The sequence below is a fragment of the Hylobates moloch genome, unplaced genomic scaffold (assembly GCF_009828535.3).
Source record: "Hylobates moloch isolate HMO894 unplaced genomic scaffold, HMol_V3 SCAFFOLD_14, whole genome shotgun sequence".
Taxonomy (NCBI): Eukaryota; Metazoa; Chordata; class Mammalia; order Primates; family Hylobatidae; genus Hylobates; species Hylobates moloch.
This window is the reverse complement of record NW_026652289.1, coordinates 70,249,579-70,264,498: the sequence shown is the minus strand read 5'-3', so window position 1 is coordinate 70,264,498 and position 14,920 is coordinate 70,249,579. Positions and strand designations below refer to the sequence as shown.

The 14,920-nt window shown below is 39.4% G+C and overlaps 1 protein-coding gene and 1 pseudogene across 12 annotated transcripts in view; one reads left to right on the top strand and one right to left on the bottom strand.

The window, feature by feature from the left end:
* Nucleotides 1-14,920, bottom strand: part of FRMD5 (FERM domain containing 5) — a 351,142-nt gene that overhangs the window by 192,067 nt on the left and 144,155 nt on the right. The window lies entirely within an intron of this gene.
* Nucleotides 8,963-10,868, top strand: LOC116482172 (glyceraldehyde-3-phosphate dehydrogenase-like; annotated as a pseudogene).

Here is a 14,920-nt window from a genome sequence, read left to right as displayed (position 1 = left end):
CTACTAATAACATGAAAAACAGTATTGTTTTAATGTTATTTCATTTTCCTAATCATTGGTCCACAGGTGAAAATGAGGCACTGAGGGAAGAAAGCATCAGGGTGTGTGGGAACAGCTTTTAACCCAACCTCTATTCTATTATCTTCCCTGCAATCGTCTGCTCTCCAGAGCCATTTGGAACAACTCTTTACAACCATAAAAATCCCAAACCTGCCAGATTTTACTAGAGTCTCTTCAAATACACATTAACTAATTCCATGACAAATAACATCTTGATTATAGAAACTGACTCTTGAGTGAATGCAAAAACATCTATTACAAAGAATTGTTTAAACAGATTGTAATCATCAACTGAATGCTATTTTCGTAGGGGTTGTCCGCCAAATAATAGAATTATTCTAGCTATAATAATTCTATAGAATTATAGCTAATTCTATTCTTTGGAGAATATATTAATAATTCTCTAATTAGATTCTACCCATATTTTAATCATATGTAAACTCTTTAGGATAAAACTGTGAGTGATATGTCAGTTTTCAAAAAGGTAATACCAGAATCACAAGGATGAAAGGTACACAAGGATCTGCTTCCAAAAGAGTGGAGCTGGCCGGGCGCAGCAGCTCACACCTGTAATCCCAGCACTTTAGGAGGCCGAGGCGGGCACATCACGAGGTCAGGAGTTCAAAACCAGCCTGAACAACATGGTGAAACCCCGTCTCTACTAAAAATACAAAAATTACCCGGGTGTGGTGGCACGCACCTGTAATCCCAGCTACTCAGGAGGCTGAGGCAGAAGAATCACTTGAACCCAGGATATGGAGGTTGCAGTGAGCTGAGATTGCACCATTGTACTCCAGCCTGGCTGACAGAGCAAGACTCTGTCTCAAAAAAAAAAAAAAAAAAGAGTGGAGCTGTTTCCTAAGATTGCACAGTTTGTGCACTGCTCAAAGGCACCTGGCTATGGGATCTGAAATGCAGCCCTGCTTCTCTCACAAAGCTTTGTGACCAGGAGCTAGGGTGGGTAGCTGGGGTGGAAGTTGTTTGTGTCTTATTTTATTTATAGACTAGTAGTAGCACTGTAGAAGGATGACACACAAGAACAATTATTTGGACTCCAGAAAAACACTGCAGTCTTTTATAACTTGATTTGGGTTTAGATAGTGGTCTATGTTTTTACGACAAAAGCAACTACTAAAGTGCTTTTATTAAATGATTAGCACTATCCTCAGCTACTAAGACGATCTCATTTGCTTGTTGAAGCCCTGTAACTGACACTATACTGCCAACATAAAGTCGCTATACACACTACAAGCTTTACTATGCAATGCATTTTAAAACATTGAAAATAAATTAAAAATCAAGTCCTTTAAATTTTACCAATTATTGCTATGAAAAAGCCACCAAATAGTAAAAACAATTCTTCAGGAAAGGAAATATGAAACATTCTTAAAGTACCACTCTGTGGTATAAGGTAGATGTGACACAACCATCTGCAATCCAAAGGCCTCAGTTCAAATCTTGGCCTCTGATCTTAACTATTGTGTGACCTTAAGTCACTTAACCTCTTTCAGCCTCAGTTTCTTCACCTATACATAAACTGGATTAAACTAAATTATTTCTAAGGCCTCCTCCAGCACTGATGATTCTCTAATTCTATAAATGTCATGATTATAAATCTCCTTTTCTTGGCGTGATCTTCTTCATTTTCTATACCAGGTATTTTCTAACCACCATTTTACCTCTTTATCCTGGTATTTCTTCCCATTTGTCCCCAAATTGAAATAACCTCCTCCCTTATTCATTAATCAACATATGATTCTCTCTCATCTTCAAACCTTTCCAAACAACTAACTTTAACATTTTCATTTGCAGTTATTCACTGAAGAACTTAAAGCTTTAATTACTTCTTTGTCCACTGTCCAAATTCTTTCTGACAACTTGGCCTAGAACAAATACTCCAGCTTATATTTAGGTAGTCAACAAGCATTTAAAATTCAAGGTAGTAGGGGGATTCCCCAAAATTAAAGATATCCAGGAGGAAAACTAGCATATAATCAAACCAGGATAGAAAAAATCTGAAGTAATATTTAAATGAAAGAGAGTAGGGCAAATATAGTGAAAATAAACTCTACATAGCCAGAGCAGGAGAAATCTCAGTACGGGCTAGTCAGTTCACCTGGAAAGAAGAATAAGAATTGAATTGACTGAGGAAATCTCTGCATGTGGGGCAACCTACACAGAAACCCAGGTACCAAGCAATTATAATTCTGAAAAGCCTTTCCAGGTGTTTTCTTTTTTCTAGAAAAGCCAGATGGCCAAGAGAACAAGTTTCCTAATGACAGTTTTAGTTACATGTTTCAATACTCTAAAGAGTGTCAGCCATAGCAGTGTGAAAAAATGTCTTATTAGAAAAAAGAGCATGACTGTCAATTTAAGTAATTCTTTCAAATACATTAGCTAAAGGGGTCATCGTGCTCATAAAGGATGACTTCAGAAACTTAGGCTAGGAAGGGCACTCTCTTGGCAAGTGTATCAGACACCTCTCCTGGGTTCTCCTCCACACCATTATCTCATTGTCCCTTAAACACCTCCTCAGTTTCCCTCCACACCATTGTCTCATCATCCCTGAGGACAACCAGGGACACTGTAGGAGGCAGGAGGAAATCTTCCCTATTGACTACAAATTAACTATATACCCGGAGCTTCTGGATTCTCCTACCACTTCCAAACTTGGATGAAATCCTTCATCAGGGCATGGAATCTGGCTTTCCAAGTGGAAGGGCAGCATGACACCACTCAGAACTGTAAGTTCACTCTCCATGACTGACCTTTGATAATGGGAAACAGCAGCCAGAGAGGAGATGGGCAGATAAATTCCCTCTCCCTCTTTGCTCTTATCAACTGTTCTATCTATCCTATCTGGAGATATTGCACATGGTCAAGCATACGTACTTGCTGAGTAACCAGCTGTGTCTCTTTGAGGATCATCATGACACAGTTGCTAACATGGTAATCTAATTGCCTTGCTTTGCTTCTCAAAGCTTCTCACTTCTCATCTCTTTTCCTTCACTCTTACTCTTCTGAAATTGTACCACCAAATAAAGCTTCACTTAATTTCCAGTCAGGCTCTTGTTTCTACAGAACCCAGGTTACAATGGCAACAAAATCCAAAAAGAAGTAAAGAACCTTGGATTAGGAATCGATACACATTAGTTCTAATCTTGCTATAATTGGTTCTGTTATTAATTAACTATTTGATCTTGAACAATGAACATTCTGAATTCTGTAAAATGGGATAGGAGTTAGAGAAGAGGGACTAAAGCTTCATGACTGCTGGGTCCCTTCCAGTTCCAGTGCTTTATGATCCTTAGGAATTAAAAACCTCAAAGCCTCAAATAACCCATTAGAAAATCGGTCAGTGTGAAAACCATGGAGTCCTACATATCCCAATTCATTTGACCACATCCATAGTTTGGATCAGCTTTATGAAATACATCTATAACCTAATCTTAGCTCTGAAACAGCACCATTTTCATTATCATCAGCAGCCAATGTTATCTGATGTGTAACAGTATATTCTGCAACTTAACCAAATCTCACAAATCCAATAAAACCAGGCCACAGAAGGACTTATGAGAATTACAAGACCACATCTGTTCTGAGGAGAAGTTATAAACACAAGAATATTGTAAAAAACCAAATATCAAGCAGTATCAAGTGAAGGAAGCCAGTCACAAAAGACCATACATGGTAGGTATAATTTTGTTTATATGAAATGTCCAGCATTGGCAAATCTATAGAGACAAAAAGTAGATTTGTGGTTTGCCTCAGACCAGAAGCTGGGGAACTGTGGAGTGACTGCTAAGGGGCATGAGGTTTCTTTTGGAGGTCATGAAAATGTTCTAAAATTATATTGTGGTGATGGTTGTACAACTCCGTGAATAAACTTAAAGCCACTGAATTATGTACTTTAAATAAACTGTATGATGTGTAAATTATATCTCAGTAAAGCTCTTTTTAAAAGTAATGGGCTTTGGGAGGCCGAGGCGGGAGGATCACGACCTCAGGAGATCGAGACCATCCTGACTAACACAGTGAAACCCCGTCTCTACTAAAAATACAAAAAATTAGCCAGGCGTGGTGGTGGGTGCCTGTAGTCCCAGCTACTCAGGAGGCTAAGGCAGGAGAATGGCGTGAACCCGGGAGGCAGAACTTGCAGTGAGCCGAGATTGCACCACTGCACTCCAGCCTGGGAGACAGAGCGAGACTCCGTCTCAAAAAAAAAAAAAAAAAAAAAGAAATGGGGCTGTTTTATTGTGGGGAGTTGGGGAGTGAACTGGCTCAGAAGCAAAAATGTGTGAGGAACAAATAGGCATTTTTCTGTAAGAACAGAGCATTTTTTAAAGATTTTATCTTTTAAATGGCTCTGGAAGGGAAAGCATACAGTAACTTTATTTATTTCTGTTTGACACTAAATTTCCCCAAGCAACAGAGAGCCAGGATCTTTGGGGACAAACAACAGGAAAAACTTAGAAACCTGTGCAACTGGCAGAGAAGTTTTAATGTGAGCAAATGCAAGATGACACATTTGGTGGGAAGAACCCTCAACTAGCATCAATCACAAACTACACAAGGGACCTGGGAGTGAGTGGATTATTCAACTCAACAGAACATTTTGGAGAAAGCTATGATATACAAGGTATTATCTTAAGAGCTGTAGTAAAGAGGGAAATATAAAGATGATATAGATTCCCACCCCCTCCTCGATTTCAAAGAGCCTTTAAGGGAGAGAACATGCACATTTCAAGGCCAGGTGAATAAATGCTATGATAGAGTCTGCATAGGTTCTAGAAGGGTAAAGAAATCCTTCATAGAAGAACTGGAATTTTCTCTGGGCCTTAAACATCTGAGAATACCAAGCCAATAGGCTGGATAATAAATACAAAAACTAAATTATTATACTCTTATTTAAAACGAGATATTCTTAGTATGGGTCACTATATTTCCTTCCTTCCTTCCTTCCTTCCTTCCTTCCTTCCTTCCTTCCTTCCTTCCTTCCTTCTTTTCTTTTTTGAGATGGAGTCTCGCTCTTTTACCTAGACTGGAGTGCAGTGGCACGATCTTGGCTCACTGCAACCTCTGCCTCCTGGGTTCAAACGATTCTTCTGCCTCAGCCTCCTCAGTAGCTGGGATTACAGCCGCACACCACCACGCCCAGCTAATTTTTTTTTGTATTTTTAGTAGAGACGGGGTTTCACCATGTTAGCCAGAACGGTCTCGATCTCCTGACCCCATGATCCACCTGCCTCGGCCTCCCAAAGTGCTGGGATTACAGGTGTGAGCCACTGCACCCAGCTAGGGTCACTATATTTTATAAGAGGTAAAGTAAAACTTCATTTATATAGAGACAGGTTTCTGGACAAATCCCTGGTTTTGAATTCAGAAACACCTTTAAAAAATAGTATTTAAGTTTCAGATCAAGTCCCTGAACACCTGGCAACAAAAATAGCCAAAAGTGCTAAAGAGCTGCACTGGCTATTTGTAGGAAAAGCCTTCTTCCAATTTGCTGACAACGTCTACGACACAAAGGAGAAGACAAGAAGGTAAGTGGAGAGAGCTGTCAGATAGAACAGAGACTAGAAGGAGAAGCAGAGGTTGGAAATGATGACAGAGTAGGCAGCAAGGTTGCAAGTAGCAGACACTGACACATAAGAAAGCCAGTTACAAAAGAGGGAGAAAAGAAACTCATTCTACAGCCTAATCCGACAAAGAGTTACCAGCTCATAAGTAGCCCTTGAAGACAGTGAGGGAAGACAGCATGCAAAGAGTGCCTAAGGACATGCTCCTTAGTATCCACGCTAGGTGGATACCCAGAAGCCTGAAAACCAAGGCAGTTCAAGGGCCCAGGGGAGAAGGGGCTGTGACAGTGCTGAGCTCTACAGTGACAAATTAAATCATTCAGCTTCATGCCCTGCACCATATATATCTACAACACAGAACACTGACATTCCTAAACAGGACCGTGAATCAAGAATAAAGTAAGATAAACATTCTCTGTTTAAAAAGGTACGTCATATACCTAATGCTAAATGACGAGTTAATGGGTGCAGCAAAACAACATGGCACATGGATACATATGTAACAAACCTGCACATTGTGCACATGTACCCTAAAACATAAAGTATAATAATAAAAAAAAGAAATATAAAAAAAAGAAATATTCCCTTCAAAATTAAAGTCAAAATATTTGGGGCAGAAATAATAAAATCCTCAACTATACAGCACACTTATTTTTTTAGTCCCCAAATGGCTTAGGCACTGATGACCTAGGACAAGAGAAATTTCATTCCATAATGGAACAAGAGGGCAGAAATGATAATTCTATGAGGACTGCCTAAAAAAAAGAAAAGGTGAGAAGCCACTTAATTACATAAAATAATGAAAAAGGAAAAAATCCCTGGCACACTAACTTATTCTTCACATCTGAATCTGAGAATACTTGGATTAAGGGCTTGAGCTCTAAGAGAGGAACTGAGACAGGCCCCTGTGTGCAAATATTTTATATCCCTTAAAAATATACAGGCTCAGTGAACAGGAAGAAACTGTTTCATATTTGTCTCTCTATCCTCCACAGTACTTAGACATAATGTTGAGAATACAACACAAACTTTCAAACTGTAACACTCTTCCCTGCCACTTAACAACTAAATCTTATTTCACTGTGTACTTGCGGCTGCTTTTGATTAGCTCAGAAGAGTAAGGCAGTGCCCTCCTACATTTTTCAGCTCTTGACACAAAGATACATCAATGGGGAAATCCTATGTCCTTCCTGACTCCCTACTCCATGTGATTTACAGATGCAATTTTATCATTATATTCTCCTTTCTCTCACTTCCCACAACCTAGACATTCCAGCTTTTCTCAATATCATAGTTACTTAACTGACTCCTTCACAGTCAACATCTAGGGGCAGATTTCAGGGACAAGTCTCAATGCATTTCGGGGAGATTATGGTTTCAGTCTGGGCTTAAAGTAGACAAACTGTAATTTCCATGGATGCTCTCACAGCCTCAGTCCTAAAGAAAAGTGTGGGGTTCTCCCAGGCTTCAACAAGATTACTGCTTTTTAGTAGTAAAGGGAGGCCAGTGGTCTCTCACTGTTGGTCTGGCCCTTTGGCTGGACTATTATCATTACCCTTTATACTTTGAATTGTTTGGAGCTTCTGATATAGGCCATAAATGTGTAACTACTCATCCCAGTCTGTCATGCCAGTCCAATTTACCTGCTACTGTCAGGGAAGTCCATAAAGTTTGACATTTGACATTTGAATCAGAAAGTTAACTTTTCAAAAACTATTATTACTCGTTGCATTAAAATAAGCTGCAGTGGGTGGTTATGAATGTTGCAGGATCTTTGCTTTAAATTTCCAGCCTTTGTCATGGTCTTATCTAATGGTGAGATGCATTAACATTTCCCATATGGTGTTAAATCTGAAACATGGCCAAGCAGTCACTTTCCCCCATTATTTTCTGATACTGGACGTAATACTTCTCTTTCAAAGACAGCATGCACATGGTTGCTGAACAAATGAAGTGTACAGGTGCACGAGTGGCTAGGGACAGTTCATTCTTCCTGACCATATCTTTTGTGAGATGCACAAAGCTGCTAGGCTGCCAGATAGTGAGGTCAGTGGGAAATGTGAGAAATCGTAGGTTAGATACAAGTGCAGGAAATACAATCTGAACAGCCTTGCAGCAACATATTTAGATAGTAGTCTGTATGCTCTTTCACAGTGATTTTGTCATTTATTTTCCTGATGTAAATGAAGACTTTATTTTCTTGTTTGGTGATGCCTTTTTACTTTGCAATAAACATTTTTGGTAGCAATAAACTTTAAAAACTTCATGTTTATAAAAATTTAAGTCCCAAATTTCCTTCTCAAGTAAGTTGATTATGAATATGTATACCACACAAAATACTGTATCCACCATAGGGACCACAGAGATGTTACTTCCAATATTAAAACTAGAAGATACGGTCTTTCTTTAGAAGTATCAGTATTACTTCAAAAGTTAGTAGCTACAGGCTGGGCGCTGTGGCTCATGCCTGTAATCCCAGCACTTTGGGAGACCGAAGCAGGCGGATCACTTGAGACCAAGAGTTCGAAACCAGCCTGGCCAACATGGTGAAACCCCATCTCTATTAAAAATACAAAAATTAGCCAGGCATGGTGGTAGGTGCCTATAATCCCAGCTACTTGGGAGGCTGAGGCAGAGAACTGCTTGAACCTGGGAGGCAGAGGTTGCAGTGAGCTAAGATCGTGCCACTGTACCCCAGCCTGGGCAACAGTGAGACTCTGTCTCAAAAAAAAAAAAAAAAAAAAAGTATATGGGAGAATGTACATAGGTTCCATGCAAATACTATACCATTTATGTAAGAGATTTTGGTATCCTCAGTGGGTCCTGGAACCAATCCCCCCCCCGCCCAAATACAGAGGGACTACTGTAATTTTTTTTGTATAAGGAGTATGATAAAGGTTGAGGTTATTATACATGGATATCCAATTTTTCCTTGGTACCTTTGTTAAAAAAAATCAATTGACTGTATATATGTGGGTCCATTTCTGGACTCTCTATTCTGTTTCACTGATGAATATATCTATCCTTAAGCCTAAACCATATAATTTTGATTACTGGAGCTTTATATTTAAAATCAATGAGAGTGAAATCTCCAGCCTTTTCTTTTTCAAAATTGTTTTGGCTATTCTGCGTTCTTTCCATTTCCACATGATTTCAGTTTGTCAGCTTCTTTTTTAAAAAAGCCAGCTAGGAAGAGTTTGTATAGAACTAGCAAAATGTATAAGTAAATCTATCTAGGAATACAGTTTTATTTTTGGTTTTGAGATTTTAAACCATTAATTAATTTTTTTTTTTTTTTTTTTTTTTTTTGAGACGGAGTCTCGCTCTGTCGCCCAGGCTGGAGTGCAGTGGCGCAATCTCGGCTCACTGCAAGCTCCGCCTCCCGGGTTCACGCCATTCTCCTGCCTCAGCCTCTCCGAGGAGCTGGGACTACAGGCGCCCGCCACTACGCCTGGCTAATTTTTTTGTATTTTTAGTAGAGGCGGGGTTTCACCATGGTCTCAATCTCCTGACCTCGTGATCCGCCCGCCTCGGCCTCCCAAAGTGCTGGGATTACAAGTGTGAGCCACCGCGTCCAGCCAGTTAAATTTCTTTAAAAGACATAGGGCTACTCCAGTTATCTTCTTCTTCCTGGGTGAGCTTTGGTTGTTTATGTCTCTCAAGAAATGTCATTTCAGTTGTCAAATTTATTGGCATAAATTTATTCATGTATTTATGTATTTTAATATAAAACAGTCTAAAGTCCACCAATGTATAAAACAATTTTTCAAATAAATATTTTGAATATTAGGCTTTCTCCTCCTCCCGTTTGACAACAGCATCTTCTTGTGCAGGGTCAGCTGCACCCCTGGGACACCATGGTGAAGGTGAAGGCCAGGGTAAATGAATTTAGTTGTATTGGGCACCTGGTCACCAGGGCTGCTTTTAACTCTGGCAAAGTGGATATTGTTGCCATCAATGATCCCTTTGTTGACCTCAACTACATGGTCTACATGTTCTAATATGATTCCACCCATAGCAAGTTCCACAGCATCATCAAGCTTGAGAATGGGAAACTTGTCATCAATGGAAATCCCATCACCATCTTCCAAGAGAGAGATCCCACCAAAATCAAATGGGGTGCTGCTGGCACTAATTACATCGTGGAGTCCACTGGTGTCTTCACTACCATGAAGAAGGCTGGGACTCATTTAGATGCGGGAGCCAAAAAGGTCATCATCTCTGCCCCTCTGCCGACATCTCCATGTTTGTAATGGGTGTGAACCATGAAAAGTACAAAAACAGCCTCAAGATTGTCAGTAATGCCTCCTGTACCACCAGTTGCTTAGTTCCCCTGGCCAAGGTCATCCATGACAATTCTGGCATCATGGAAGAATTCATGACCACAGTCCATGCCATCAATGACACCCAGAAGACCGTGGATGGCCCCTCTGGGAAACTATGGCACAATGGCTGTGGAATTTTCCAGAACATCATCTTTGCATCTACTGGCACTGACAAGGCTGTGGGTAAGGTCATCCCTGAGCTGAACAGGAAGGTCACTGGCATGATCTTCCATGTCCCCTACCACCACTGTGTCAGTCATGGATCTGATCTGCTGTCTAGAGAAACCTGCCAAATATGATGACATCAAGAAGGTAGTGAAACAGGCTAGGTGCAGTAAAACTCATGCCTGTAATTCTAGCACTTTGGGAAGATGAGACGGGTGGATCAGTTGAGGTCAGGAGTTCAAGACCAGCCTGACCAACATGGAGAAACCCCGTCTCTACTAAAAATACAAAATTAGCTGGGCATGGTGGCGCATGCCTATAATCAGGTACACCGGAGGCTGAGGCCGGAGAATCGCTTGAACTCGGGATGCGGATGGTGTGGTGAGCCGAGATCTCGCCACTGCACTCCAGCCTGGGCGACAAGAGCAAACTCTGTCTCAAAAAAACAAAAACAAACAAACAAAAAAGTTGCTTCTACCTCCCCCTTTAGAGAAGCTTAGAAAAAATAAAAGTGAAAAAATCCTACTGAAATAATATCAGAAAGCATATTGTAGTCTTATATTACCTCCATTTCAAATCCAACTTTCAGAAAAAGAAGAAAACTATTTTGGGTAACCAAATAACAACTCCCTTTTAAGCCCCAGAATTTAAAGATCACTGAAAAATGAAAATTATATAATGTCTTGTACTCAAGATGCTCTGGAAATTATTTTTGAATTCCCACACCATTATCATTAATGGACACCAGCTGTGGGCTCACAGTATCCTGGGTATATTACACAATAAAAACATAGACAGGATGTCACTGCACATATGCCGTGTGCACAGCTTGGTTCTCATTAGCATCACCGAGAATAGACATTTATTAAAGAAGATGGTGTAGTGGTTAAGAGCACAGGTTCTGGAGTCAGACCACCTGGGTTCCAATCTTGGCTCAGCCACCTATGCAATGTGTGACCTTGGGCAAATTATTTAAGTCTCATTTCTTCCTTTGAAATAACTCACAAAGTTGCTATGAGAATTAAAGGAAATAATGAATATACGGTACTTAGTATAGTGTCTATCCATTAGTAAGCACTCAATAAATATTAAGGATTATCACTATTGGTACTACTGAATAATTATAATGCTAAAGAGGTCCTGGTAGGACTAGGGTTTACAAAAATATACGGCACAGTTTCTCAGCTTTCAAGAACTTACAATTTAGAAATCAATTCAAAGAGCCCAAAAGGAAGGATAAAATAATGAAGAGTATCATTTTCCTATTAAGACCTAAAAGTTAATAAAACAAAATCACTTTAAGTCACCCAACCCAAACAGGTAAATATTTAATCGATTTAGTGTCATTTGAATACCCAACAGAGTTAATAACACTATGCATATGATAGAGGTTGAGAATAATCTAGTACACAGGTTGACTTAAACTGTTTAATATAAAAGTTTGGGACTGGGCTTATCCTTGAGAATATATTGATTTTGGTCATGATATTGATTTCATGACCCACCCATCCTTAAAGAGCTGGCTGAGAGACTGCTACCACCTACCAACCAGCTAACAGTAGTCTATAAGCATATAAACTGACCTACATTTTGTAAGAAATATTTTTAACTTTAAAGGTCAACTTATATGCAGTGCTTTAGAGTTTACAAAGTTCCTGCAACTCATTACTTTTTATCTCCATAATTGGGAGATGAACATGACATCCTTCACAAGAATTCTAGGGCCTTCATTCAAAACAGATGATACAGTTTGTCAGATAAGGTGACTTTATATCATTTTACTCAACCAGTTCCACTTTTTTTTTTTTTTACTCTTAGTGTTTTGAGATTAAAGAGCAAATATGCTATGCACTGATTGTTTTTCAAAAACAAAACTGACATTCAGAAAAATGAGGTTTTGAACTCCAGGTGCTCTGATTTGCTATAAAGCTAAAGCATAAATTACCTTCTCAGTTTCACCTCCCACTGTCTACCCCATGTTTTCTGCTTTATCTTTTCAAGATTTTTCTCCACAGATGTAGGTGTCCAGGTTCTTGTTTTTAATTTAAATCAAAATAATTCAAGAAATACTCAATTCAATAAATCAATTCAAGAAATACCTACTAGCTCTACCACCTCTGGATGGCTGCTGGAGAGGTCCACAGATAGGTAAGTCTCTGCCTTCACAGAATTCACAATCTACTTTCAAAAGCTATAATATGAGGTCAAATAATAAGGGCCATATAGTCGTTTACGATGTGATAGGGATTCAAAGATTGGAGAGTGCCCTCTGGTGGAAGGGGAAGAGATGATCAACAGAGACTTCAAGGCATTTAAATTTTACACAGAATTTCCATAGGAAGAACTGAAGGAAGACAGGCATTCTGGTGAACAGGCATTACGCAGGAAACTATTGGCAAGGGGGTATTCAGGGAAAAAGGGAACAATGAATTGTACAGATCTATCAGAGTTGAGAGAACATGTTATGAAGGGCTTTGAATATTAGGCTGGGAAGTCCTACAGATAACTCGATATTAAATGAGTCATCAAAGTTTTTAGGCAGGAGAGTTAGGTGATAAGAACTTTACTTTGGGAAGATTCATCTGATGGAAAGTGTGTAAGAGAAGTCCAAGGGGAGACTTTGGAGTTGGAGGCCACTGAGAGGGTTACTACAATATTTTAGACGAAGTGAAACTGCTCTTTCAAGATTATAAGTAAACGGAAGGAGTCAAAGAGGTTGGTAGCTTAAAGGAAAAATAAAATTGAGCAAAGCTCCCCCTCGGTTCTCAAAGACCTGAGATTGTATGAAGGCAGAAAAGAAAGATTAGTAGAGAACAAAATATTATTGATGCTAGTGGGGAGAAAAAGATCAATCACTGAATTAAAGTACAAGAAGAAGAGGGATGGAATGGACCAGGTGGAGTTACTCATTTTGAAAAGGAAAATTCCTGTACTTCAAAAGAGAGAGTATAAAAGGGAAAAGAGTGAAAATACATGGAAACTTATTTAATTGAGACAGAGGAAGTTGAAGAATTTATGGCAAATAATCTCAACTTTCTCAGAGAATAGGAGGCAAGCTCATTTGCATGGAGAAATGGGGAGAGACTGGGTATGTGCCATGAATTAGGTGTACTTAGAACTAAGACATTGAGAGGGATATAATCATGAGCAAAAAAGTACTGGTTAAAATATTTCTTAGATACCAAAGTAAATGCAACCAAATAAAAAATAATTAAAATGGTCATATTCAAAATGTAAAGACTTTTGTGCTTCAAAGGACACTGACTTAATCAGTGTTAGGCTGCTATAAAATGCCATAGACTGAGTAGTTTATAAACAGTATAATTTATTGCTTACAGTTCTGGAAGCTAGAAGTCCAAGATCAAGGCACCAGCAGATTGGGTGTCTGGTGAGGGCCTGTTCCTCATGGATCATGCCGTGTTGCTGCATCCTCAGAGGGTGGAGGGCAGAGACAAGCCCCTTGAGCCTCTCTTATAAGCATACTAATCCCATTCATGATGGTGGAGCCCTCGTGACCTAATCACCCCCTAAAGGCCCCAATTCTTTTTTTTTTTTTTTTTTTTAGACGGAGTCTCGCTCTGTCGCCCAGCCTGGCGTGCAGTGGCGCAATCTCGGTTCACTGCAAGCTCCGCCTCCCAGGTTCACGCCATTCTCCTGCCTCAGCCTCTCCGAGGAGCTGGGACTACAGGCGCCCGCCACCACGCCCGGCTAATTTTTTTTTGTATTTTTAATAGAGACGGGGTTTCACCGTGGTCTCGATCTCCTGACCTCATGATCCGCCCGCCTTGGCCTCCCAAAGTGCTGGGATTACAAGCATCAGCCACCGTGGCCGGCCAGGCCCCAATTCTTAATACTATAGCATTAGGGATTATTTCCAATATATAAATTTGAGGGAAATATCAACATTCAGACCATAGCAGACACTACCAAAAAAGTGAAAACACAACCCCCAAAATGAGAGAAAATATTTGCAAATTTGATATCTGATAATCATCTGGCACCCAGAATATACAAGGAACTCTTAGAACTCAGCAATGAAAAACCAAATAATGCAATTTAAAAATAGGCAAAGATTGAAACAGATATTTCTTCAAGTAAATACAAATGGCCAATAAGCACATGTAAAGATGCTCAACATCATTTATCATTAAAGAAATGCAAATCAAAACCACAGTGAACTATTCCTTACCTACCAGGATGGTCACAGTAAAAAACACAAATGGACATAATAAAAAATAACGAGTGTTGCTAAGGGTGCAAAGAAACTGGAACTCTCACATATTGCTGGTGGTAATATAAAATGGTTCAGCCATTTTGGGAAACAGTTTGGCAGTTTCTCAAACAGTTAAATATAGAGTTACCATATACCCCAGCAATTAATTTCATTCCTAAATACCCAAGAGAAATGAAAACATATAGCCACACAAAAACTCGCACACAAATGTTCATAGCAGCATTATACATGATAGCCAAAAAGTGGAAGCAACTTAAATGTCTATCACTATCACTTGATGAATGAGTAAACAAAATGTGGAATATCTATATAATGGAATATTATTTGCTATAAAAATGAAGTACTAATATTAATACATGCTACAGTATGGATGAATCTTTAAAACATTATGCTAAGTGAAAGAAGCCAGACACAAAAGGCCACTTAGTGCAGAATTCTGTTTATATGAAATGTCCAGAATAGGCAATTTGATAGAGAAAGAAAGCAGATTAGTGGTTTCCAGGAGCTGAGGCAATGGGAAAATGGGAGAGTGCAGAGTGACTGCTAATGGGTATGAG